General features: G+C 45.6%; 2 long non-coding RNA genes across 3 annotated transcripts in view; both read right to left on the bottom strand.

The window, feature by feature from the left end:
• Positions 1–20,662, bottom strand: part of LOC124707362 — a 34,371-nt gene extending 13,709 nt beyond the window's left edge. Inside the window, exon 1 of the long non-coding RNA XR_007004811.1 lies at positions 20,562–20,662. This is a non-coding gene — a long non-coding RNA (uncharacterized LOC124707362). The remainder of the gene's footprint in view (positions 1–20,561) is intronic.
• A 1,345-nt stretch (positions 20,663–22,007) lies between these two features.
• LOC124707361 lies at positions 22,008–23,840 on the bottom strand. Of its 2 annotated transcripts, none has more exons than XR_007004809.1 (6): positions 23,663–23,840; positions 23,332–23,569; positions 22,701–22,792; positions 22,480–22,572; positions 22,157–22,402; positions 22,008–22,059 (listed from the first exon to the last, which is right to left on the bottom strand). It is a non-coding gene; the product is annotated as an uncharacterized LOC124707361 (long non-coding RNA). The 2 variants fall into 2 exon arrangements; XR_007004808.1 differs by having other exon boundaries at positions 23,655–23,839.
• Between the last annotated feature and the right edge of the window lie 3,537 nt (positions 23,841–27,377).

Genomic DNA, 27,377 nt, shown 5'->3' with positions numbered 1-27,377 from the left:
AGAGCAAGAGAGAAACTCGCCAAGATCTTCAGCGACACATCGTTTGAGTCATCTGCGGACTCATATATAAGCGATGGCTCAAGCGATGTCGACAGTTACGACTTCATCGACAAATCCATCACAGTGGGCAAGGTCTTCATCAATCTCAACAATGATGTCACCAAACCCAACATAGATCTGAGTACAAAGTATCATCAGATTTATGCTATCGAAAATCAAGAAGAAACATCGGAGGCTTTCGACGATTTGGGGAATCCATATGTCGATCCCTCAGACCTAAGGAGAGGTATGGGCACTAAATATGATGGGCCCACACCACGTGTCAGAGTTCAACTTCCGCAAGCAGCCTGGGATAGAGCCGCAAAAGCCCTAGATGGTTCGGAGCCAATGACGACAACGACTACAGCTCAAGAACTGCAAGCTTATCAATATAGGCTCGCACGAACTGCTCGAGAAATAGAAAAACGAGACGACTGAGTTGAACGAGGAGAAAGGAGGCAGCTTACGCATCCGAGCGAGAGAAGGGCAGATCTAAGTGGACAATCTAGAGTTTCGGGTGATAGCCACGGAGAGGCTCGGAACGAGAGGAAGATCAAGGTTACAACACATACCCGAAGCGGAAAGAGAGCACTTGGTTCAAAACCTCGACATGTCCTTTATGTCGATAGATACAAGAGGAAATATTATCCCTAAGACACCGTAAGCTGGGTATATGGCGACACAAGCTTACATCCTCGCATCCGGGCCACCCCTGGGAGATCCAAGGGAAACACTATACAACATGGCGTTAGCGAGGGTTGGAGCTATGGGGACAGCGTTCGTAGCAACGCCTCCGGAAGGAGCGGCAAGGCAAAATAGTCCACGACTCGCAGGCGGCGGCAGCGGCAGCTCTCGAAGGACCAAGCGGAGCAAGAGACACATGAGCACAAGCAAGGGTCGATAGAGCGAGACAAAGCAGAAGGGATCATCGGCAATCCCCGGAGCTTAACGATGAGGATATGTGCGGCTTGCCGTGCTTCACAAGGAGAGTACGAAAAACTCGAGTCCCGTCGGGATTTAAGTTGCCCGATCACTTCAAAAAGTTCGACGGCTCGCAAGATCCGGAGGATCGGCTAATTGATTACCTCGAGACGGTGAAGCTAACCGGAGGAACTAGAGCAACAGCCATGCAAAGTATTCGGGTGCACTTAAGTGGAGCCGCACGATCTTGGATCAAAAAACTTCCGCCAGGATCCATCGACAGTGGGAAAGTTTCGAGGACGTATTCGTCAAGAACTTCGAGTCCACGTGCAAAAACCCTGCGTCGTTAGAAGAGCCGAGGGCGTGTCGACAAAAGCCGGATGAGTCAATGAGAAAATACTTCCAAAGGTGGAACATCATAAAAAACTCGGCGAGAAAATATATCGTACGAGAGAGCAATAGATGCGTTTGTCGCGAGGAATTAGGCGTGGAGATTTTGTCGAGGACTTGGGAAGGACCAATCCAAAAACGAGTATCCGCGTTGATGCGAGATAGCAAATAGATGGGCGGACGGAGAAGACGCTGTCCACAATAAACGACACGAGTCGCCGGAGGAGGACCGTGGTCGAAATTATCAATCGAGGCGACGATTTCCTCGACGGTATCCAAACTATGACGCCCCGGGGCAAATTTCGGCAGGATTTCGGGCAAACACAGGAGGAAACAACAGAGATGATTATCGGAGAAGCAATGAGCGAGCGAAGCGATAATAGGGACGACTCCCGCAACGGACAAAATAGTGGGCCGAGGTTTCCAAGACCTTTCGTGTCCCCAGAAGAAATGCTTGAACGGACCGTGCCGGATGCACTTCTTCCTCGACGACGAACGGGAAAAGACAGTCGGGGCACTCGCGAAAGAGCCGTCGAAATTTTCGAGCAATGTTCGGATACGCGAGAAAATGCTCACGCTCGAGCAGCACGAGAGAAATCCTCGGGAGCCCGGGAGCGAAGTTCACCTACCGCCACCTCCCGCGATTACGGACGACAATCGGCATCGGCTCGGAATAGCGGCAGCACCTCCACCACCACCTTACGTTGATCCTAACTCAAACGAAGCGAGTGTCGATGATTCGAAGGGAAGGCCGTCCAACGGAACTCAAAAAGTAATCTCGAGACGAGTGTTCATGGCGGAGAAAATGCCTCCACCAACGATTGAGTACCTCAATTGGTCGGGGCAAGACATCGGTTTTACCATAGCGGACCACCCGCGACAAGTTCCTCGACCGGGGCGGTCGGCACTTATTCCGCCGGCGGTTATTGCGGGCTTTGATGTTTCTCGAGTATTCATAGATGGTGGCGGCGAGCTTAAACCTTATGTATGCGGATACATTGAGGAAGATGAACATATCCTTAGCAAACTCGAAGCCAACGGACACAAGGTTCCACGGCATCACACCGGAGAAACCAAGCTACCCATTGGGGAAGATCAACCTCGACGTTCGAGTTTGGAACCCGAGAAAATTATAGAATCGAGAAGCCGGAGTTTGAAGTCGTGGATTTTCCATCGCAGTACCACGCTTTGTTGGGACGACCAGCATATGCTAGATTTATGGCAGTACCACACTATACATACCTGCTGTGGAGATTGCCTGGACCTAAAGGACCAATCACAGTCAAAGGGAGCTTTGCCTTAGCAGATAAGTGCGACAAGGATTTCCATCGGTTATCAGAAACTTTCGGGATGCAAGCTGAGTATTTGGCGTCGAAAAGTATGACTGATTACGACGTACTGCCAGACGTTGGAAGGCCAAATAAAGAATCAACTTTCAACACAGAGAAAAATTCTAAGGAGGTGCAGATTCACCCGACGGACCCAAAAAGACGACATCCATTGCAAACAACATGGATATCGCATAGGAAAGCGCGCTCGTCGAGTTTCTCCGTGAGAACTGGAAAATCTTCGCATGGTGTCCAGCTGACATGCCAGGAGTACCCAGGGAACTTGCCGAGCACCACCTAAATTTGGATCCAACAGCGAGACCAATCAAACAACCTTTGCGGCGTTTTTCGGAACCAAACCGCAAAGCTATGCTGTCAGAAATCAATCGACTACAAGAAGCTGGTTTCATCAAAGAGATATTCACAGAAGCCACATGGGTAGCAAATCCCGTGATGGTGCCAAAGAAAAACACAAAGGTCCTTCGCATGTGCGTCGACTTTACGTGTCTCAACAAACATTGTCCAAAGGATCACTTCCCCTCCCGAGGATCGATCAAATTATCGACTCCACGGCTGGATGCGAACGTCTTTCCTTCCTGGACGCGTATTCTGGTTATAACCAGATCAGGCTAAAAGAAGAAGATGAAGTCAAGACTGCGTTCATTACACCTTATGGCGTGTTTTGTTACAGAACAATGCCTTTTGGTCTAAAAAACGCGGGAGCAACATATCAGAGGATGATGCAGAAGTGTTTGGCGACACAGATTGGGAAAAACGTGCAAGTGTACATCGACGACGTCGTCATAACATCAAAGGAAGGATCAACACTGATAGAGGACCTCAAGGAAACGTTCGACAACCTCAACAAATTCTGTCTGAAGTTGAACCCGACGAAGTGTTCCTTTGGTGTCCCGACGGGAGAACTCTTGGGGTTTCTAGTCTCGGCAAGAGGGATTGAAGCAAATCCCGATAAAATACAAGCTATTGTAACAATGAGAAAGCCAACAAAGTTGAAAGAGATACAACGAGTTAACTAGACGAGTCGCGACTTTGAGCGGATTCGTCGCCGAGTCGGGAGAAAAAGCGTTACCATTTTACGCTTTGATAAAACAAGGAGACAAATTCCGGTGGAACGAAGAGGCCGACGAAGCTTTCGAAGATTTGAAGCGCAAAATCTCGACACCACCAATTTTGGTGGCACCGAAGGAAAAGGAACCTCTCCGTTATATATCGCAGCCACGCCCCAAGTGGTGAGCACAGACTCGGGTTGTCGAAAGAGAAGAAGAAGGAAAACTCCACGGAGTACGGAGGCCGGTTACTTCGTTAGCGAAGTTTTATCACCGTCAAAACAAAGGTACCCTCGAGTACCGGAAGCTAGCATACGGAGTGTTCACAACGAAGCACGAAAATTGCGCCACTATTTTTCGGCACACCCGATCATAGTGGTCAATGAGGCTCCTTTGTCAAATATACTCGAACAATCCAGAAGCTACGGGTCGTGTCTCCCTTTGGGGAATAGAACTTTCCCCTCGGGACATCACGTATGAAAAAAGAAAAGCAATCAAGTCGCAAGTTTTGCCGGACTTCATCGCGAGTGGATGGAGCCGCAAAACACGGGACCCCAGACCTGTCGAGAACCTGGACCATGAATTTTGATGGGTCCAAGAGAGTAGAAGGAGCTGGAGCAGGAGTCATACTTATATCACCTGAAGGCGACAAATTGAAGTATATCCTTCGGATGACGTTCCCTAACGCATCTAATAATGCAGCAGAATATGAAGCCCTCATACATGGGATGAAGATGGCGAAAGCATGCGGTGCAACTCGACTAAAAATCTTTGGCGACTCACAATTGGTGGCCCAACAAGTTATGAACCAATGTGATGCAGTCAATGATAGCATGGTAGCATACAAGGAGGTGTACAATGAACTCGAGAAACTATTCGATGGATGCGAAGTAAACCACATCGATAGATTGAGCAACGATGAAGCCGACGTCCTCGCAAACATCGGGTCGCGAGTGCCTCCCGGTCCCGCCGGAGTGTTTTGGGAAGAAATATCGGAGAGATCTACAAAGCCAAAAAAGGTGCGAAAAAAGAAAAAAGTTCGACACCCTCGTCGAAACCACGGAGGATGAAGATGAACAAGAGCTTGTGATGATGGTACAGGTTCCTTGGATGCAAGCATACGTATCATACATCCTCAGGAAAGAAATACCCGACGATCCAGTTGAAGCAAGGCGAGTAATTCGACGATCTAAAGCTTTCACGGTGATCAAAGGAGAACTGTACAAGCGAAGTATTTCAGGTGTCCTGCAAAGGTGTGTAACACCCGAAGAAGGAAGAATAATTCTGAAGGATGTGCACGAAGGCATATGCGGCCACCACGCGAGTAGTCGAGCCATCGCAGCCAAGGTTTTTCGGGCAGGATTCTACTGGTTGACAGCAATCGAGGACGCCAAAGAAATAGTAAGGACTGCGATGCGTGTCAAAGGTTCGCCGCAAAACCTCACTCTCCAGCGAGCGAGAACTAGCACCAATACCTTTGTCGTGGCCCTTTGCACAATGGGGACTCGATATGGTCGGCAAGTTACACAAATCATGGCCAGGAGGAAAGGAATACATGCTAGTAGCTGTCGACAAATTTACAAAGTGGATAGAAGCAAAGCCGATAAATTCGCCAGATGGAGCATCCGCAGTAAAATTCATAAAAGGCCTCGTCTTCAGATTTGGAGTGCCTCATAGCATCGTCACGGACAATGGCGGTAACTTTACATCCAACGAATTCAAAGATTACGCAAAGAAGTGGGTATCAAGCCGCACTTTGCGTCGGTTGCACATCCTCAAACCAACGGGCAGGTCGAGAAAGCCAATGGCATTATCCGCAATGGCATCAAGAAACGTCTGTTGGGACCACTAGAAAAAGCTCGACATACCCGGCTCGAAGAACTACCAAGTGTGTTGTGGAGCATCCGAACAACACCAAATACGGCGACACAAGAAACCCCGTTTTTTACGGTCCATGGCGCGGAGGCGATACTACCAATAGAAATAGAGCACGACTCCCCTAGAGTCACGACGATATGATGAAGAAGCTTCAAGGACGACATTGGAAGACGATGTAGACGCACTCGACGAAGCTCGAGACGAAGTATTATCAAGGGTCACCAAATATCAACAGGAATTGAAGAATTACCACAGTCGACGTTTGCGGCCAAGATCTTTTCAAGTGGGGGACTTAGTTCTTCGGCTCACGCAAAAAAGTCATGAAAAACTCGAGTCACCATGGCTTGGTCCCTATATCGTCACGGAAGTAATTGGAGGAGGAGCATACGGGATAAAGGACAAGAAGACGAGGGTAGAGGAGCAAAACCCCCGGAACGTGGCGCAACTCGGGCGGTTCTACGCCTAGAGCTAAAATATAGTCCTTGTAAAAACTTCAATGTACTTGAAACGCCCACGAGTTTTCGGACGCACTCTTTTCCTTTTTCGGGGCACCGAGTGTGGCGGGAAAGGTTTTTGATGAGGCGGGCTCGTGGTGCTGCAATATAATAAAGATAGTGGAGATATACTTCTTATTTTTCGACACGCTCGGGGGCTCAACGCCCAAGTCTCAAAATACATACAATATAGATTCACGAAATATTTCGCCTTGGTACATTAATACCTCGCCAAATATAAAAAACGGAAGCCGAGTAATCATAAATATAGTGTACACATCAAAAATCTTAAGTGCTTTGGTCTAAGAACCTCGCAATACAAATATAGAATTTCAACATCAAAGGTACTCGAAGATTGGCAATCCATCCAAGGGACAAACAAGGATGTCTTATTACAACAGAAAAGATAGATTTCAAGGAGGAAAAAATAGTGCAACCTTCGCCCAGTTAGGCTCGGGGGCTTCAACAACATAGAGGACCTGAACAATATACAATAAATTCCTTCGGAAATACAAAAAAAGAGGAGGGAAAACAAAAAGAGTGAGATACAAGGTTTCCAATATAATACAAGTCAGTTAAATCCCAAGATAGTATCTACGGACAAGCCCCTGGTTGTTTTATGTTCAGCATAAGAACCCTTGGTAAAAAACTCCGAGTCCATCCGAAGAAGTTCATCTATCATCGATTCGGCCACGGGAGCTACCATCGCATCGATTGAGTCAATATCATTCTTCCGACGCGTTTTCTTGGCCGGACAACCAGGCAACAATCTTCGTTAGGTCCAACTTTGGATAACGAGATGTTTATCATAATCATGGCAAATCTCGCTCCAGGCAGTGAGTTGAGCCCGCACAAAGTTATGGATGCGGGGAGCATCTCTCGAAAACCTCCAATAATTCGGGAAGAGTTTTTGGAACCTCGTTTCGCGGAAATAGATTCCTATAGACAAGGGTTAATGTCGCCGTGCAAAAGCCGAGAAAATCGCGCACTTGGCAAGCACGATCTTGGAACCTAACAATTTGTTGGGTTCGTTCAGGAGTGGCCCAAAACAAACACCCATGATTAAGGGAAAGATTGACAAGAAGATTTGTCCTATCATTCACTCTCTGATCTTCGGCAGCAGAATCAAGAACTGAGCCTGGTAAAGCAACAGGGAAAGAAATTGGAAGAAAGGCACAGCAAAATAAAGAGAAGGCGCCTTGAGGTTGCAAAAACGTACCTAACATATCTGTGCTAGCTTCCGACATTAGCTCAAGCATACTATTTTCTCGGGTTGTGGCTCCTTTCGCTTCTAAGACAGCAGCATCCTTGGCAGCCATAGCTTCTTGGGCTTGTTGAAAAGCAAGTTGCTCTCGTTCAGATGCTTTCCGAGATTGTTCCATCATGGCCAAAGTTTGTTTCTTCATAGATCGAAGTTGTTGTCGAAGTTCTTGCAAATTTTCCGACAAATGTCCGCTTGATGAACTCTCGAGGAGATTATGGTCGATCAGTACTTTCTTCGAGAAGGAAGATGCAGGTGAAGCAGCGGCAGAACAAGGAGGGGTCGAGTAATTATCAAATATTAACTGGAAAAGAAAGGCCCAGGATCAATGAAAAGCACGAAGGGAAATTTCATTACTTGTTAGAAAATTTACACAGACATTACAAAAGAAACTTCTCCAGGGGGACTAAGAGGGTAATTGTCGCCAAGGCTAGAATGGCGACAAGAGCAAAAGAAACAGAAAAAGAAACAACGAGGCATGCAACTAGACCTCCGGCCTCGACGAGCTAGGAATCGAAGATGGCTTGATCCCGAGATATGCCAGGATCTTCTTCGTGTTGGGCTTGGCCGCCTTAATCGGTGACTTCCATCTCGATCGTTCTATTTGATCGGTGTCGCCAACCTTCATCCGAGTCAAGAGTCCGTTGGTCGTCGGCAACCGGAGCAACGGTATTTTCGACGACCACCTTCATATTTTCGTGACGCATCTTCGGTCCAAGGTCTTCCGATGAATTGAAAAGCTTGGCAAGGGCAAGGAAAGTCGAAGGTTCCTCTTTCTTCGGGAAGAAGTAGGGGAACAACGCCGACAAACCTGCACTGGCATTGGCCACGCCTTCACGAATTTCACGCCCATGAAACTCCAGAAGAGAAAGTGCGTCAAGGAGAGGGTCATTGACGGGATTCTCCGGATCAAAATCTTGGTTTGTTTGGGCTGCCACACGAGACAAAACATTAGTCGAAAACCAAGAAACAGGAAGTACAATAAAATAGAAGGGATTGACGATATTACTCGGCGTACGTCGACTTTGCGACTTCGGACGCTTGATGATCCCTTGCTCACGTGCGGCTTGTGCGGCTTTACGCTCATCTAAGGCAGATTCGAGCATCTTTGAGCCTTTTCGCGGTTCCTCGACACTAGCAGCCTTTGCTTTGGCATCATCGGCCTCGGCTTTAGCTTCGCTAGCGGCAAGTTCGGCTTTCTCGCGAGCCGCCTCACTCGTGCTCTAGTTTGTGAGCAAGTGCGTCGGCACGCTTGTTGGCCTCTGCAAGTTTCTTTATCAAGATAAAAAAGGGGAAAGAAAGATCAAAAAATTGCGACAAACAAAAAGGAGCAAAATTCAGGAAGAACAGTAAATATAGAAGTTATTACCTTCGGCTCCTCGCGGTACCCAATAAATTGGGACCCGATGCGGATAAGATCCTTGATCATAGGCTGTCAAAAAAGAAGAACGAAGGGGAAAACATCGGCATTAAAAAAAAGTAAGGGTCTACAAACGCAAAATAGAAGAAATATAGACATCGACAAACTTACATCATCCAAGAGCTGCGACGAAGAGCTGCTCAATTGAGGAGGAGGCTCAACGATCATTTCAACCCTTGCCCTTTTTGGCGAAGGGACAAGGGGGCTCGAAGGAGGAGTAGATGTATCAACATTTTGTTGAGGAGGCGACGATTCTTCTCTTTCAACGGGCTTCTCCGAAATAACTAAAGTGTGTGACGTGCTCGTCCGAGGAGCTACGTCACGAGGTGGTACTTCTTCCTCGTCGTCACTGCGAGTAAGGATCAATAGCATAAAAAGCAAGACAAGAAAAAACTTCGACTACGTAAATAAGAGAAAATCAAGGTAACTTACGAGCCGACGAGGGATGCAACATAAGGATCATAAGTCGCCTTCGGATGGGAAGGAACAACTTCCTCGGCTTTGGATGTGCCGAATCTTCGACATCGTTCCTCTTCCTTTTCCTTTGTGGGGAAACAACGGGAGGAGGAGATTGGATCGACGTAGTGTCCTCGGAAGATCCCGCAGACTTTCGAGAATCCACGGGATCATTCACAAAGGACTGGAGCTTCTTGATTGTCGTCGCAATAATGCCCATTTCTTCGACTTCTCCATCCTCGGGAAGAGGAGGAAGGGAAGTCATAGTAGGGTGATTCTACAAGAAAATAGCGGCAAAGGGAAAAATAGAGAGATATCAATGCAATGAGATGCGAGGAAAATTCGAACAAGATAAAAATTCGAGAAGACAAAATACCTCTGGGAGAGGATTGGTGGAGTCGTAGGGTTCCACGCGACAAGAGGAAGGAATAGGATCCCTCTTGCTCGGCGAGGTAATTCTTCGAATAAGCTTCTCCAAGTCCTTCACGTAAAGATCATTGGAGAGCCTATTGGCGTCATTGGCACCGAATACGTCCAAAGGGGATTTTTGCGAGCCCGAAGAGGCCGCACTCTAATCCTAAGAAAATAGGCAATGATTTGGACACCGGATAACTCTTTGCCTCGAGTATTTTGGAGCCGGTGAATACGAGACATAAGAGCTTCTGTCGCCTTCTTCTCTTCTTCGGAAGCTTCGGCGTCCCGAGAGTAGCGGCGTTGAATTTTTGCGTTTCCGTCGAAAGGAACTATGTTGTGTTCCACGGAATTGGCGCTTTCTTCGTGTATATAGAGCCACCTTTTGCGCCATCCTTGGACAGTAGTCGAGAAATTTGACGTCGAAATAATCGACATCGGTTCGGACACAGATAACAACACCACCTATGTTGTAGGTGGCGTTGTGAGCGCCATTGCGGCGAAGGCAGAAAATGCGCTTCCAAGGAGCCCAATTAGGAGCAACTCCAAGAAAGCATTCGCAAAGCGTGATAAAAATAGAAATGTGAAGGATGGAATTGGGGGTCAGCTGGTGTAGCTGAATCCCATAGACAAAGAGAAGACCGCGGAGGAAATCATGGATTGGGGTAGAAAGGCCGCGGATGAGATGATCAACGAAACTAACCCGGTACTCCATTGGAGGCTTGGGGTAGCTTTCTTCAGCTGGAAAGCGGATGGCGTCTTCCTTCTTCATCAGGCCGAGCCTCTTCAGCATATTGACATCTTGGTTGGAGATTTTGGATCTCTCCCATTCAAGATCCTCAGCGGCCATCTTGGATTCCGGAGTGTTGTGGCGGGTGAGTCGCGTACGCGGTGGCATCAACAGCACTGGAAAAGTAGTGTTCGTGCGTGCGGAAGATCAGAAAGAGTTGGGCGCAGAGGAGTTTTTGCAGAGGGGAGCAGATGTGCGGCGCAAGCGAAGGAGTGGACAGAGGTTGAAGAAAGGTTTATATAGGCTTCGGGAGAAGTAATGAACCGTCGGATGAAGAAATCGTGTGGTGAAAAGAGATCCAGTAGATATGAGGGTAAAAAGGTATTTTTACGGAGATGGAATGGAACAGGCGTTACCGAACGTGCGCCAGAAAAGCGGAGGACGTGTGTCCCCCACTTGCACGACGTGTCAACGTGGTGGGAACGATGGACCCACAAGGCAGAGAAATCTCGACCATTAATAGAGCTGAAGAGAATTTGACAAGGGAAAATATGTCGACAAGAAAAATAAAAGAAGAATGGCGACAGGATAAGTTATTTGCATACTTCGGGAGCCTTTGGTCAGAAACAAGTTTTTGCCCAAATGCTCGGGGGCTACTTCGATAAAATTAAAGTTTCGACTATGGTAAATATAGAAATTGTGGGAGCCTACAACCAAGCACAAGTTCTTGGTTGTAGCCTCGGAGCTACTCCCATCGGGAGCGACTGTTCGCGTACCCGATAGATAAAAAGAAGAGAAAGAATATTGGGAGATAATGGCAATATAGTGACAAGGTGGACTAAAATGTTGAGCCTACAACCAAGCACAAGTTCTTGGTCAGTAGCCTCTGAGGCTACTCCCATCGGGAACGCTGTTCGCGTGCCCGATGAAATATAAAAAGAAAAAGAAAGAAAGATAGAAAAGCAAGAGAGTATATTTCGAGTTATAATTAACTCGACATATACTCCCATCGGGAAATTAATATAAGTCATATTTGACTCGATAAAATGTGCCATTCCAACAGCCGGAAAAGCACTCGACAATATATTCTCGAACGCCAAAGTTGCGATCAATTTCGAATGCCGCAAATTTGCGAAGGTAAGACCCCGGATCCATTCTCGCTGGGCGTGGCATCGCCGAAGACCGCGCTCTGCTACTTTTATCCGTATCAACGGATACGAAGAAAAATCCTAACGGACGCGTTAGGTACTCGATAAATTTGACTCGGGACTCGACGAATGGTAAGACCTTAAGCGGCGCCCGTCGAAGTTTGCACTGAGTATCCCGAGATCATGTCCAGGGACGTGATCTTGAAGTAGGTTTTTGCGGATTGCCACTAGAGCAGCTTAACTAGTACCCGATCCGTCGGATGAACTAGCCCCAACTACCAATATCCCCGTACAATATAGAAATTTATATAAAGAAATATAGAAAAGTTTAAATTGTTGAATAAGAATAAGCAGTGGAGATTTTCCCCGATTCTACAATTCAAGCAAAATCTCGGGGCTACCGACATAGGCATCCCAAATGGGCCCGCCAAAGATAGTACCCGGGGTTTAACGAAGGCCTACTACCCGAAGAATAAGAAGGTTCGACGACCCAAGATATATTAAGGAAAGTAGAATTGTAATAGGAAGTGTTGTTTGTAAATCGGCGGGATGAGTTAGAAACCGTCCCGGACTCGTAACTTGTACAAAACGAAACCCTCGGCTCCACCTCTTATATAAGGGGGAGTCGAGGGACGAGGAAATCATCGAATCATTGTCTGCAAACCCTAGTTTTCATAATCGTCGAGTACTTTTCGGCTGAAACCTTCGAGATCTACTTGCCCTCTACTTCTAACTAAACCCTAGCCTACAATCCATAGGCATTGACAAGTTAATCCCTTGTCACTCATGGTTCCATATGACGCAATCAACCTGAGAGGGATATGCATACTAAATTTGAGCTGAAGCCATCTCAGAGTAAGCCGCACATCCCGTGCGCTGATTTTCTACAGAAAAGGACTATACTGTAGCTTGGACAATTTGGGATTAATAGTCGAAATTATGTGTGAATCAATTGAGGCACGGAGCATGGGTATAACCTCCTTACAAAAAAAAAGAGATACCATTTGGACATGTATCAGGTAATGTTCAGCAAAACCACAGTATGAATTGATAGACGGTTTCATGAAACGGTACTAGACATGACTTGTTCCAACGAAATTTGCATGACAATACAGTTTTCAGTGAAATCTATGTAACAGGTCTTAGTCCAGACAGATGCATCAATTAAAATTACAAAAATATGGAGGTCTCGTTAAAGACTCGCTAGCTTTATTTTGGTCTAAAATGGGGAGTCATTGTAGCGACCCAGGAAAATGCCCTATTAGATTTTTGATTGTTATTTCTTTGCATAATCATGGCATCATGCATATTTTTGCATCCCAAAATTATATTTTATTAAACCTTATTTTGTTGCTAAAACTAATCCCTCTCTTTTTATCTCAAATTAAAATATATTTCTTGCTAATTTTTCTGCTCCTAAAATCTATTTGAAAATGGTTTAAAAATAAAACAGAAAATAATAACAGCAAGATGTTTAAATAAAAAAAAAGGGGAAGAACCACCCCAACCGGCCAGGCCAAGTGGCCCAGCCGGCGGCCCAACTCCCGCCCATCTAGCCCACCGAACCCTCTACCCACCGAAACCCTGGCAGCCCACCGTCAGTCACACAGTGGCTAGCACCTCTGGGTATAAAACGTTTTCCTCCTATCCCTGTTTTCTTAAAAGTTTCAGAATAAGTACAATACTTGTCAAAACCATATATTTTAATCCGTAGTTCGGAATAGAAAGTGTTTAACTTTATGAGAAAAATATGATGAATTTGAATATTCAATCCATATACATGTTTGCATCTGGCATCATGTAGTGTCGTGTTAGTAGTATCGCACCTAATAAATAAACGCGGAGTATTTTGGAATTACCGGATAAGAATTCCCCGCTCTGTTTAATATTGAAGTAGCGCACCATGCCATGTCTTGCCATGCTAATCAACAATTAAATTGCGCTGTAGAAAAATGACTCGAACTTAATAATTGTTTGTCCGGGACTCCGGTTCCGATTAATTGGATAAGTTGCATCGCATTATCATTGCCATGTCATGCATATCATCTTGATCATGCTAGATCTTCTTTATTTGTAGTAGTAAGACTTGCATACGTTATGTGTTCCAGCATTTGCTTCTTCCCGGATAGGATCGCGAAGTGGTGTGGTGAGATACGACAAGTTCTCCGAATGCTCCTCGACAAGCTTTAACATGCAAGCATTTCCTAAACTTCTGTCTCTGCAGAAGTCGCTCACCTATTTTATTTTGCCTTCTCTCTTATGCTAGCCTTGAGTTGCGATCTTGTCACGTGTGAAAGTGCATAGAGCCCCCATGTGTGGTTTTGGTAATTAATAACAATCCCTATGGACTAATGGTTGCATTGAGTTATAGGTGTAAGAGTTGTCCATAGGCAATGCTTGAACGATTAGTTGGCGTCAAGGTTGCAATACGAAGAGATGAGGTGCAAGTTCAAGATGAGTCAACTCGAGGAGCTCACATGCTTGTAGCTTCCCATTCATATGTGCTCATGAATATGTGAAGATGCACCGAAGAAGAAGCTCTCCTATAATGGATTATGGGGGAGCAATCCGCAAGACATCAAGCAAGCACAATCAAGAACGGCGTTCCATCCTTGTTGCGGTCAAGATCATCATCATCGAGCTTAAGTGGAATGCGCAAGGTTAAAGGTTTGCTCTCGACAGGGTTTCTTCCTCAACGGTCTCGTGGTTTAGTTGAGAGACCGGTTTATAGGCTAAGTGTCGTTCTATCAAGAGGCTCTCGAGTAAGTAACTCGACCGTGTCATTCGGAGTGCGGTCAAACCTTTGCATCCTTGCATCATCTTGCTTTGTTGTTATTTGTATCTTATCCATGTGGTGTTTTAGAGCTTGTGTTTATTTCCATGACAAGCTCTAGTTCATCGAAAACGGATTTCGCGTATATCACTTGTTGCGTTTACGAGTTGGGTGGTTTTCTCGGTTTCTTGTATTGAGGGGTTGTCCCTCTAAAAATCATGTAAAATCGTCCTCTTTCCAACAAAATTGGTTTCGTCTCATTTGGATTTTCCAATCTCAAGTTATTTGCTTTTCAAGTTTGAGTTTAAAAGAAGAAAATGGAGAGGAGGGAGTAGTGGCCGGAGGTGCAGGCGGTACCACCGGCCTGCCCATGGCCGGAGCCTCCGGGCGTGGTACCGCCCGCGGTACCGGAACTGGCCAAGTGCCACAGATAGTTTCCAGGGTGGTTGGGGGGCTCGGCGGTACCTCGGCCGGTACCCCGGCCGGAGGATCCGGCCTCCCCCCTCCCGGCCCGCAGCTTCCTGGCCTGCCCGGCCACGTGTCCCGCTCCAACTCGCCGCGCCAGATCGACCACGACCGTTTTTTTAACGGGCAGATCTTGGCAGCCCCTTTTTTAAGCATTTTTCTCTCTCTCAAAAAGGCACTTCTTCTTCCTCCTCTCTCTTAAGCTTCTCTCCTCTATTGTTGTTGACCTTTTGAAGCTTGAGATCTTTCTCCCCTTCCCATGATTCTTTGAATCTATTTGAGAGAAAGATTGAGGGGATCTAGATCCACACTTTGACCAAACCAAATCATCTCTTTGTGAGTGAATCTTTGGGATCTAGATCTTAGAGATTTTTGTGTTCTCCTCTTTGTTCTTCCTCTCTTATTCCCCCAATAGCTTTAGTAGCTTTGTTGGAATTTGAGAGTGAAGGATTTGGGCATCTTTGTGGTGTTCTTGCCATTGCATTTTGGTGCATCGGTTTGACTTCTCCGCGGTGATACGTGGAGGTGAAAGTTCGTGAGATATTCACTTCGGGAGCTTGTTCCCGGAGCTTGTTCCTCTTGGGTCTTTGGACCCTAGACGGCTTAGTGGTCTTTGTGGTCTTTGTGGTGTTCTTGGGGACTCCAATTAAGTTGTGGAGATTCTTCAAGAGCAAGGCCTTTGTGGCGTTTTATTGGGAGCCTCCAATTAAGTTGTGGAGATAGCCCCAAGCTTTGTGCGGGTTCGGTGACCACCCTAAGGTTCCATAGTGGATCGAGGACATCCCTTTTGGTGGGAATTCTCGAGGAGAATACGGTGGCCTTCGAGCATTTGGAGTGACTTGTCCTCCACACCGCTCCAACGGAGAGTAGCACTCGCAAGAGTGTGAACTTCGGGATACATCGTTGTCTCCGCGTCACTTCGGTTATTCCTATACCCGAGCTCTTTACTTATGCACTTTACTTTGTGATAGCCATCGTGCTTGAAGTTATATATCTTTCTATCACATAGTTGCTTGAATTGCTTAGCATAAGTCAGTGGTGCACATAGGTGAACCCTAGTTATATAGGTTTTGTGCTTGACAAATTAAACGCTAGTTTTATTCTGCATTTGTTAAGCCATATTCGTAAAAGTTTAAAACCGTCTATTCACACCCCCCCCCCCCTCTAGGCGGCATCCGTGTCCTTTCAACGTGTCCTATCCACTTGTTACCTCAAGCAGCCTATATTGCCTCCACCAACCACCTACAGCTATTTTTTGGTTTCGGGTCTACCTTGCGAGTCGTAGTACATGCTAGTGTTGTTTATATCTCGTTACCGTTACCGCTACCGCTATCTTATCGGGTTATCTGTTAGAAATCATGACACATGGTTTATGGATATATCTGTTAGTAGTTGATTAGCGGAGGCATCGGTGGGTCAGCTAATTGTTTTGTGACGGCTCACTTGTGTTTCCATGAAATCTAGGACCCCGAGTTTTTGTTATCTGTTCCGAGACTGAGCGCTCTAACCACACGTGGGTATGTTTATTGGGTCTCCCCTCGACCACTGCCGGAATCTACAGCTTTCTCCAGTGGCCACAACTAGTTTCGTAATGTTTTACCTTCTGTTATTTGCGTGCATGCCAGCTTGTTACTTATTTACTTTGGGAAGCCCCTGGGTGCCTTGTATCCCTCCCTTGTTTCTGGTATGCACGTATAGGTTCGCGGCCTGCGCCTTTATCGCATGCTAAAGCTGGTCATTCGCCCTAGTGTGTGTTTTGACCCTCGGAAGCCTTTCTCGCAAACAGTTAGGTCCGTCTCAGAGATTCGGCCAGACTTCGATTCGGGTTCAACTTGGTTAGGTGGCTTCCTAGACATTGTTGTAGTAAAGGAGAGTGCGAGTTGTGATATCCACCTGTCGCAAGTGGGTTGATCGTGCGTGTGGGCACATTTGGGCACCCCTGCAGGGTTACATCTTATCGATAAACCGTGTCCACGGTTATGGACGACTTGGACCTATATGACTTGACCATAGACAACTTACACCTGTTGCTTCAATCATAATAACTTGTGTAGTAAGTTAGCACAACTCTAATAATAACTGGTTAAAACTTGTCAACCGTGTGAGTGTCTTTGCCAGTACTTTTTTGCGAAGGGGATCGCATCGGCTGGGTTTTGTTTGCAGAGTATAGAACTGTTAGTTTATGCGCTCTCTCACCTTCTCTGTTTAGACGAATGTTGTAGAGTGCCTCTATAGGTTTTTAGTGCTTGCGCGCTGCCGCTTAACCCAACCATATTGCCTATGACGTTCCTCTTGCGTCCTCTAAATCCCCTGCGTACCTCAAGTACAAAGGACGACTGGTTGACGAATGCTTATACGTCTTGAAGTCCTGTTAAGTACGAACCCGTACTTATTGCTGCTTTGGGACATATCCGGGCAGGTATGAAGATCGGTACGAAGAAGAACGACGCTAGCAAGGTTACCCTTCCAGCTTGGCCTGGGCAGGGTTATAGACGCCATCGTTTATCTTCAGGACTCTTAGTCCCATTTGTATCTTGCCCGTACTCGGACATATTTGATCTTCTGTATGATTTGGATCTTATGTTGTATATTTGTATCTTCACTCGTTGGAGTCGTTGTTGTAATATATCTGTTTCTTGTGGACTCTATTGTAATCATGTTGTAATGTTACCGCTCGTGTTAATTCCTCTGGCATCACGTGTGTGATCCTTCGCGCACGTCGTGTCGGAGGGCGTCTCAGAATCGATATCGTGCGGATTTTGGTGGATTCGCTGGGATCCTCATGGTACCGGTTCCGGGGCGTCACAGTCATTTTATCAATGGACAATCTAAGCGGAATTAGCATGGCACTTTGAGAGGTTTATCTTCAGGACTTCTGAGTTGCAATTATGGGAAATAGAAAACTATGAGCGTATAGAAGGGCTCGGAAAGTAATCAGAGTCTGTGTTGGAGCATGGTGAGGTACTTTGTGCTCAGTGCTATTGACTCAAATGAAATTTAAACACAGTCTAGACATCTCACACTTACTATTATGCAGGAGTGTGTAGCTATTTTACTTGGTACTTCTGAATAGTAAAATCATTTTATTTATCTGTATATGTGTAGACTTGAGGGGATTTTTTTAATCCAGAATACAGTAAGAAAAAATAGATCCATAAGGATGCACAATGCATCAGAAAACAAAATGCTTAGCAAAGGTGGTACGGTACATTCTTTATTATTCATTTTAATAACACTATTGCTTAACAAACTGGAGCAGGTTATATTCATGACATAAAAGGTACGAAGCTTACTTCGTGTAAGTCAGACTAGACTCATATGTCCTCAGTGAGTGCAGAAGGTTCGAAAGGTAAAGAAGATCAGAAAGGACAGAACATTTTAGAAACAGTTATGAGCTGGGTCTACAGAAAAGTGAAGCATCAACTTCAGTGCTTGGAGAACAACATCGACTTTGGTGCATGAGGAAATGGAACTAGTTCTGTAGCTTATCATTGGTAGAAGGTTACTGGTACATCTGTTGTATACAATGAGTCCACAGAGAAGCGAAAATTTACGATTAATAAAGACTACAATTTTTTTCAGATTATGATTGATTCATTTTATAGAAAACCTATTTTGCATGAAATGGGTACGCTTGTATCACTCAGAGAGCTAAATATGAATAATTGGTATGTGGAAATACCACCAAAAGTAGCAACGGATAGTAGTAACAAAAAAATCGCACATATTTGTTTTGTTGGTGCGCAACGCTTTTGATTACTGCTTACCAATGCATGTATGACCAATGCACCAGAGCCTAGCAACGGACGAAAACACGAAAACACAACACATCGATTATCTGTTGGTAAATGGCTACAACCGCTTACTGATCTTGGGCATGTCAGCTCTTAAGAAAATGAGTAAATTACATTTTTTACCCCTTAATTTGTCATTTGTGATAGTAATTATCCCATTTAAAAGAAATTCTTCCGGTTTACCCCATTTAGCGACATTTGTGCCAGCTCGTACCCAATTTAGCGAAACTTGTGCCAATTCTTACTCCATTTACACTTAAGCATGGTTCTTCCGGTATTTACATCCAACGGTAGTCCTAAACTCTCTCTTTGATGTCTTGTCTTCTTCTTCCCCACTTCCTGCACGTCATCGGCGCAACAGGAAAGGTCATTGCCGTGAAGGCATGAACCAACGTCACTATGAACCGCGTCTTGCGCTCTCTGACAAGGGACAACCATCCGCGGCGCGGCATATGGCACGGCAGAGTACGTCAATGTCCACGCCAGACGCCAGGTCAATGACGGGTCCTTCTGCTGAACATCAGACAGAGCACGGCGTGCATGGCATCCATGGCGCAGACCTTGACACTGCGGAACATCCACTGCTATTAGTTCCCTGGTCGGCGTCCCAAGGCCGATTGACAGGCTCTTTCGATTACTGCAAGGAAGAGCAGCTATCTGCTGCGCGCAGATGTATAGAGGTAGTTCGGCACTGCGACCTGATGCACATGAGAGGAAGAAGACATTGAACTCGCTGGAAGTACTTAGACAATACGTTTAGATTGAAGTATGACAGTATGAGACTAGATAGCTCTGTAGGTCGTTAGATGCAACTAGCGGGCAGATCAAGTTCATTACTGTACCGGCACAGTAACATCAGTACTGTGGATGATCCGTGCTCGCCGCCAGGAGAGGACGCAATGGAGCTAGGTGAGTACTAGGAAGGGAAAAGCTAGGAATAATATATGTCAGGAAAAAACAAACGCGTGAGATGTGGAAAGATATATTGCTATGACGATTGAATCTCACCAAGTAGAACAGTGTAATAATTTAAATGGGGTAAGAATTGGTACGGATTTCGCTAAATGGGGTAAAGTGAATAACTTTCTACTAAATGGGGTAATCATTGTCACAAATGACAAAATAAGGGGTAAAAAATGGAATTTACTCTAAGAAAATAGGAAAACAACCAGTAGGATGGTATAGGAACTTCCTAGTGTTAACTTATTAAAATTAAAATGGGGAAAATACCGAGATGTATCAAATGCTCTCATCTTCACCTTAATCTTCATAAAACATCCAGCAATGCCATTAAAGCATATGTACACTCTACACAGTTCTAACACATATCACACTGTGCAGCGGAATACTAACTTGGATTTTCCTGAGGAAAGCAGCAGATAGCCAATCAACGGAACAAGACAAAATGTCCAGGCACAATTGATACAGGAAGGAAATAAGCAAATAGCAGTATGCCACTAACTAAGAGAAGAAGATGAAGCACATATGCTGATCAAGGGGCTAGGAAAGGGGAGCTGCGCTAGAAGGATCACGTAACCATCAGCTTGTGTACTACTGCACTTTTCAGTCCACCGGACATAGAAACATTTGGCAGCCAGCAAAGCTTGTGTATTACTAATATTCAATGATACAATGAATAAAGTATCAAACCTAGATTACACAATTGTATATTGTCTGGTATATTAACCTATGCAGAGGAAACACAATTACCATCTACTGTTGTCGCTAGTACTACGGAGCTTACAAAATTTCTGAAGTATTTTCTCTAAAACAAAAAAAAAATGTGATCTGTGGGGCAGGAGATCAATTAGTATTTAACTTTAAATAACTTCCTCTACCGTATCTCTATACCCTATATACTCTACCGCCTCTCTATCTTAGTAAAACATGCTGATAAAATCCCTGAGGGAGACATTCATAAACTGGCGGAAATCCCCCTAAATTCCCAATGTGGGACTACACAACTGGAGTTGCAGCGCATCTTACCAGTAAGTAGCAGCCGGCCGGCGTCCTCTCTGCCTCCGCCGCGAATCCCGCTTCCGCATCAAGCCGTCTTCGCCGGCGTGGTGAACGGCCGAGACGTACCGACACTGACCCCCCGCGCTCCTCCTCCTCCCGCGAGGCCGCCGCTGGTCGCCTCCGAACTCGAACTGATGATATCGCCGGTGAGGAGAGTCGCTATATTTTCTCGGGAGGTCGCGCGGAGGCGGCGGAGACAGCCGCACTCCGGCGTGGTGGAGAAGATGCGGGGAGAGAAAGGGCATGTTTGGTTTAGGGTGTGTTTGGTTTGCGTCCAAGATTGTCACACCAAAATTTTGGCTTGGCAATATTTTGATTGAGCTATTTGTTACCCATAAATTCCGTAACATTGCAGAAATTCGTTTTGGCTCTGGGGTGTAGATGCTCCTGTTTCCAGAACCAATCACGTGCTGCCGTCTGCTCCATTGGTCAGTGTATACAACAACGTATCCCCTTCGTATCTCTCTTTTTGAACAGTGCTTGGGGCCTGTTGGGCAGAGATAATCAATGCTTTGCAGCACCACTTGGTCGAACGGTACATGACAAAGAATCTCTTATGTACATTCATCTTACTAATTTGGACCACCAGTATGCTTATTGCCATTAATTTAGCTGACTCCTCCCAGATCATCTCGGACGCATCCCGTAGCAAAAAAGAAAAATGTTTTCCCACATCAACTTACAGGTTACTATTGTTTTAGGTGGAACTCCTCCCATCATTCAGGCAACTTTGCAAAAACCCATTTCAATATTCCCGAAACATGACACCAGGCAAATGCTCTTTGAAGTGGTTATTTACCCTTCACAAACATGACACCAGCCAAATGCTCTTTGAGGTGGTTATTTACCCCTCACAAACAAACCAAATGCCAAAGTTCAAAAAAAAAAAAACAAACCAAATGCCATGTCATTCAAGTTGGTCTTGTATGTAATGTCGAAAGTTATAGCATACCAAAAGAACTTGTACCCCCTCGTGTAACCCTCCTCGCGTCCGCGCGGTGGCCGCCACGCCGAGCCGGCGCGCCCTTCCTCCCTCCCCTAGCCCTCTTCCGCGTGGTCTCCTCTCCGTCGCCGTCGCCCGGCAGACGACTAGGGAGATCACGCATCAGCGACGTTCGTGGTGGTGATCCGAGATGACTTTTGCCCGCTTGAACGCATCTGCAATTGTTTCCTGTCTACCGGCAAGAGACAACCGCTACCTTCTTCGAACTACTGGATGGCATACGCAATGCATGCCGCAGGTCGCCACACACAGCTACCTCTCCCGATATCATGTCTGAAATTGACTTTTTCTTCGGTGCTGCATCCAACAAACAAGTCGACAAGCTAAGCAGAAGCATTTTTCACCCGGCAAACCCAAGCTCTCCGACAAGCTCGCATGCTCTTATTTCAGTTACTACATACCTTTCTCGACGATGTTTCCTCTTGCTCGACGAAACCTTGTCCACCATGTCCACCGCACCCACTGCTCGAACAACAAGTTTTCAAGTCAATCGGTACTACCCCCGCGCTGAAACACATAGACAACTCTAAATGCGCAGCTCATTTCTGCCACAACTGACCTGCACATGCTTCAGCTCGTGCTTCCGCAACCCAGAACGTGGGGAACAGAGCTCCCACAAACTTCAGCTCCAGCTCCTTCCTTTCGGCTTCAACCTGTCCAAATACTTCTTCTATCTGCGCTGCCGCCCAGCTCTCGCTCACACTCCCATCAAGGCCAGTGCTGTTGAGCCCCCAAACCGCCTTCAACACGGCATCTTTCACCATAGGGAGAACTTCTTCCTCCACCAGCTGATCTTGCTTCTTACCTACATAGGAGACCCATTAGCTCATTTTCTTCATCTTTTTCATCAACTCATAATTCAGATAAGTTTCTTCAACTTACAGTTAAATCCGAAAAAGCCATCGTCGGATCGTGCCCTGATATTAAGGGGTGCCACCTCCGTGCCAAGCCACCGATGTAGTCGAAAGGTTTGGTCTGCAGTTTACAGAAACAAACATAAACATTTTTACTTATCACATAAAATGCTCCAAATTCAGCACCGTCCACGAATCTGCACAACAGCCATTCCATGAAAAATTAAATATGCAGCATGCTTACTGTACCTGGTTCCGTGGTTCAGCCCTATCCATGTCCATCATGTTCAAACGGATTAGTTCCTTAATTTTCTCCAGGCGGTGCACGGCCAACACAGACCCTGCAAAATCAATTTTTTTTCCTTTAGTATCTCATTTCTGGTCCGCCAACCTACAAGCTTAACACGTTTCCTCATGGTCATCACATCGACAAGTTCTCAACCCCCATCTACTGTAAATTGATTCAAAAACCTTTAAGTTGATTCAAAAAAACTGTGCACTCCCATCCAGCAGGTGTTCCAATAACCACACATAAAAACAATAGCTCACCACCCATAATCTAGGGGAGCGACCCACTGTGATGTTAATTCCTGACGCCCTAAAAATCACTGAAAACAGTTTCACTGAATAATTAATTGGCCCGTTACGTCATCGAGATGCAAAGATGTTCCCTACCCACATACTAATTTTCTGCTACCATTATTTTTATACTGAATGTCAGCACTCAACAAAGGTTTCCACGCACCATTTTTTATGGTAATCTCATGTGATCCATGGTGATAATCGGCTACTGATGCAGACTACTCAAGCACCATACTACTGGTCGGCTACACGATGCACTCGAAAAAACAACAGCTGCAATCTGCAAAAAATTGCATACCTCTTCTTCCATCCAGACGACTGAGGATTGTCTAGATTCCGCTGAATCTGCAGCTACTGGTCCATCCACGCCACCAAGCCCGCTTGCAAAATCGCCGACGCTGGTTGCATCTAGGATGTCCCCAAGCACGGTTGCTCCCGCCGGCGCCGGCGCCGGACCCGCGTTGCTACTGACCGAGTCCCCTCCTTGCAAAATCTCCACCGTCGCCTCAGCCGGGAACGCCCCATAAATTGGAAGGCTGCGATTAGGAACATCATAAGAACCACGCCCCCGTAAAAAGCCACTACCCCACACCCAAAAAACATCATAAGAATCACGCGCACCTGCTCACCGGATCCAGTGGGAAATCCATCACTGCGCGCTGTCTCCCACCGGCGACCACGAAAAAGACTAGGCAGTCAGCGGCCGCCGGAGAGAGGATGGGAGCACCAGGGCTGCTCGCCGCCACGCACAGATCGGGCCGGCCGCCGCACAGGAAGAAGAAAACAAGACGAGAGGGGGAATAGTTCTATTCTATATGGATCGGTCGAGACTCGAGAGACTACATCTAATTCAGCACCCCACCCCCTCACACCTGGACCACGGTCCTCCAATGTAAGAAGAAACTGTCCTACTGGTCCAGGTAGGCCACGCCGTCACGCGGCACACGCCCATCCCCGTGCCCGTGGGGCCCATCACATGTACACCTCCCTGTATTCGGCCCGTACCACGATTTTCCGACGAGCGTAACTGCACGCGTATGTCCACCCGCTCGAATCCCAAGACGCGAACGTCCGGTCCAGATAACGGGATCATCTGGACCCGGGTGCCAAAACGCCCCTCCCGTAACATTGGCTAAAAATAAACTAGAGTTAGTAGTGAAGCATTGGTAAATCAAAAAATTGACAACTATTCAAACAAGAATCAACCTTCTAGCTACAACCAAAAAATTGGTAGGATATGCTTTGATAGTAATCCAAACACACCTTTAGAGCTGATGCTAGCCTTGCCAAAAGTAGGCACGCGATCAAGGCTGTTGTTTGGTTGGCTAGCCTAGCTCGGTCAGCTCATATGCAGTTCACCTTTCTGCCAACGAACTGGCGAGGTCTGGGTGGCTAATTACGGGTATGTTTGGTTGTGCCCAATTTTATTCTATTAATATTTTAGCAGTCGGTGGTATTTTTTTGGATCTGTTTGGTTCATTACCCACGTTAGCCCCACTAAAAAAATGGTTGCCTGAATTTTGGTTTATGTTAGGTTTGTTGCCAAAATTTTGGCTGCCAATAGGTGTTTCACAATTTGTCTCATGGAATTTTGCCAAATAATTGGTCAGATCTAGGTGGAGCATTCCTTGACCAAACAATTGGCAAGCCAATTCTTGCCAACATTTGGCAGGGCGAGGTAGGACACAAACCAAACATACCTTTTGTTATTGTTCGGTTGGCTGCCAAAATTTTGGTTTCCTGTGAAATTTTGCCAAATCTTCTCACATTTCCTTCACAAATCTTACCAACTTTTTAGCTAAAATGGAGCTAAGGAATCTCTAACTAATATTTTGGCTGAATAATGGTTGCTAAAATTTTAGTAAGACATGCTATGTCATGAACCAAACATGCCCTGCACCGGGGCTCCTATTCCCCGCCATAAGAGGGCGCGGTGGTCACTCCCACCTAAAGCGCTCCGGTCATGGGTCACGCCGAATGTGGCCCGATAACAGGTAAAGATTTTCTCTTTTCTTCTTCTTGCTATTAAGATTTCAAATCCTGTTTAAATTTGAAAAATGATTAAATCTGGAAAATTCAAACATGAAAATAGTTTAGATTAAAAATGTTGAATTTTATAAAATGTTGGGATCGGAAAAAGTTAAAACTTGAAAGTTCAACCCTGAAGAATGTTCAAAATTGAAAAAAAAATCAGAATTGAAGATTATTCAAAACTAAAAAATGTTCAAAATTTTAAAAAATAAAAAACTCAAATCATGAAAAAAATAAAAATTGAAAGTGTTCAAACTTGAAAAATGTTCAAAGTTGAAAAAAAAATTGAAAAAGTTCAAATAAAACTCAAATCTTGAAAAGGTTCAAACATAAAAAAAGCTCAAAATTAAAAAATGTTCAATATTTCAAAGAGTTCAAAAGAACTGATGGGATAACTGGAAAACCCAGCTGAAAAAACAAATAAAACTAAAAAAAACTAAAAAATCTACTGAAACCGAAAAAACCACATGCAGCCCCACGCTAATGAGCCTGGCTCAACCTTCGCCTCAGGCAACCCCGATTATCAGGGTTGTAGTGAGCGGTGAATAGGTCTGGGCTATTGCTCCGTCAAAATTTAGTTGGGTCGATTGGGAAATGAACCAAACGTCCGATCTTACCTATTTTGGACATCAAAAGTCAGTTTTGGTCCTTTTGCATGGCTTCAGACACGAAAATAGTACTTCCTCCGTCCTAGAGTGTAAGTCACAATCCTCTAATATCTTGGCCCAAGGCGTAACGTGATTGGGGCAGAAATTGTGACTAGTTAGGTCGGACTGTGATGTTTCGTAACTGCAACCGCCAATAAAAATAGCCCCATAATTATTGCATGCATGGTGGAGTGAGTCTCCCCCATGGCTGCATGTAGAAGAGAGGAAGGTGCGGGCTGCATGCATGCGCTAATTAACTCCAATTAATGCAAAATTGTGTCTTATTTTACAACCTGAAAATGGGAATGTGACTTACATTCTAGGACGGAGGGAGTAGTTCGTTGAGGAAGAAGATATAAGGACATGGGGTGGGACCCACCTTCGTTGAGTGGGATCTGAGTAGCTAAAGGAAAGATAGACCCGTTAGTAGCGGCCCGGTAGTTGACATGCTCCATCAGGATGACGCTAGCACCGATATCATCGAAGAAAACATAAGCGTTTTTATTAGAAGTTTACATTTGTAAGTCATCAATTTGCGCTAAAATAGTTGTCGGACTACTAATCCAGGCAAGAGATATATGATTTTAATTCAAGTGACCAAAAGTGTAGCATAGCTAGCTGCACGATGGTAGTAAAGGATGTACATACTTGGCTACTTCACCGGTTCATGTGCATGATAAGTAATCCACTTTTCATAATTTTCTGACATGGTTTGTTCACTAGTAATAATATACTATACAATCAAATGGAAGAAATAATAGTTTGGGCTTTGTCGAGCCATATGCATGGACGTATGGTCACTATCATTGGAACAGCAAACCGTGATGTGACATGATTGCACTTACCATAGTACTAACAAATCAAATAAAATCTCTATCATAATTTCTTACCAAATACCCATGAAATCGTTGGTGGATATAGCTCAATACACTACTAGTCCCGTGGACTACTAGTAAATTGCACGGTAAAAGACCTCTTGTATAAAACACATCTGCTCTGTGCCCTCTCCAGCACAGCTCCGATCCATCTCCAAACTAAAAGGAAGCATCTTAACCGGTTTGTCCACCTATAGGCTATAGTTCCTTTAACTTGGAAAGTGTAATGGGGTGGAGAGTGGTGATAGATTAAGGGGCATACAATTCATCGAGTGACATCGATCCACGGTTCAGTTGCGATGTTCTGAGACTGGGATGCATCGAGAATTTTCGTTGGAGTGCAACTGAGACTATGCGCGTATTTGTACCTTTCGAACGTGAGCTAGCACATTCATGTCAGGTGTGTGAGAATGTTCATGAGACGGCAACTAGCCAACGACGGCCTGTGAGGGCAGGAATTTCATTCCGCGTTCATAGTTTGGGTCAGTCTATGCATTAAGCACAAGCAAGTGCGAGTATCTTTCCCTATGCCACGGCGATCCACGGTAGCCGCATTGCTCCTTTTCGTTGGGCGAAGGTTTGGCAGGCTGATTGCTTCATCTGGCGCATGGTTGTTGGCTACAGCCGAGCAAGACCGCACTGGTCGTATTGTACTCGTTGTCTCGTTTGTACAGTGTCATGGGCCCTACCGTCGCTCCTCACCCATGGATCCGCTTGCCTGTCTGGTTTTAGATCAATAAACAGGTCTGGTAGAGCAGTATTGTTCTACGCATGTACAGGTACATATATGT

Source organism: Lolium rigidum, chromosome 4, assembly GCF_022539505.1.
Source record: "Lolium rigidum isolate FL_2022 chromosome 4, APGP_CSIRO_Lrig_0.1, whole genome shotgun sequence".
In the NCBI taxonomy this organism is placed as follows: Eukaryota; Viridiplantae; Streptophyta; class Magnoliopsida; order Poales; family Poaceae; genus Lolium; species Lolium rigidum.
The sequence above is the reverse complement of the archived record's forward strand: the minus strand, read 5'-3'. Positions and strand labels throughout refer to the sequence as shown.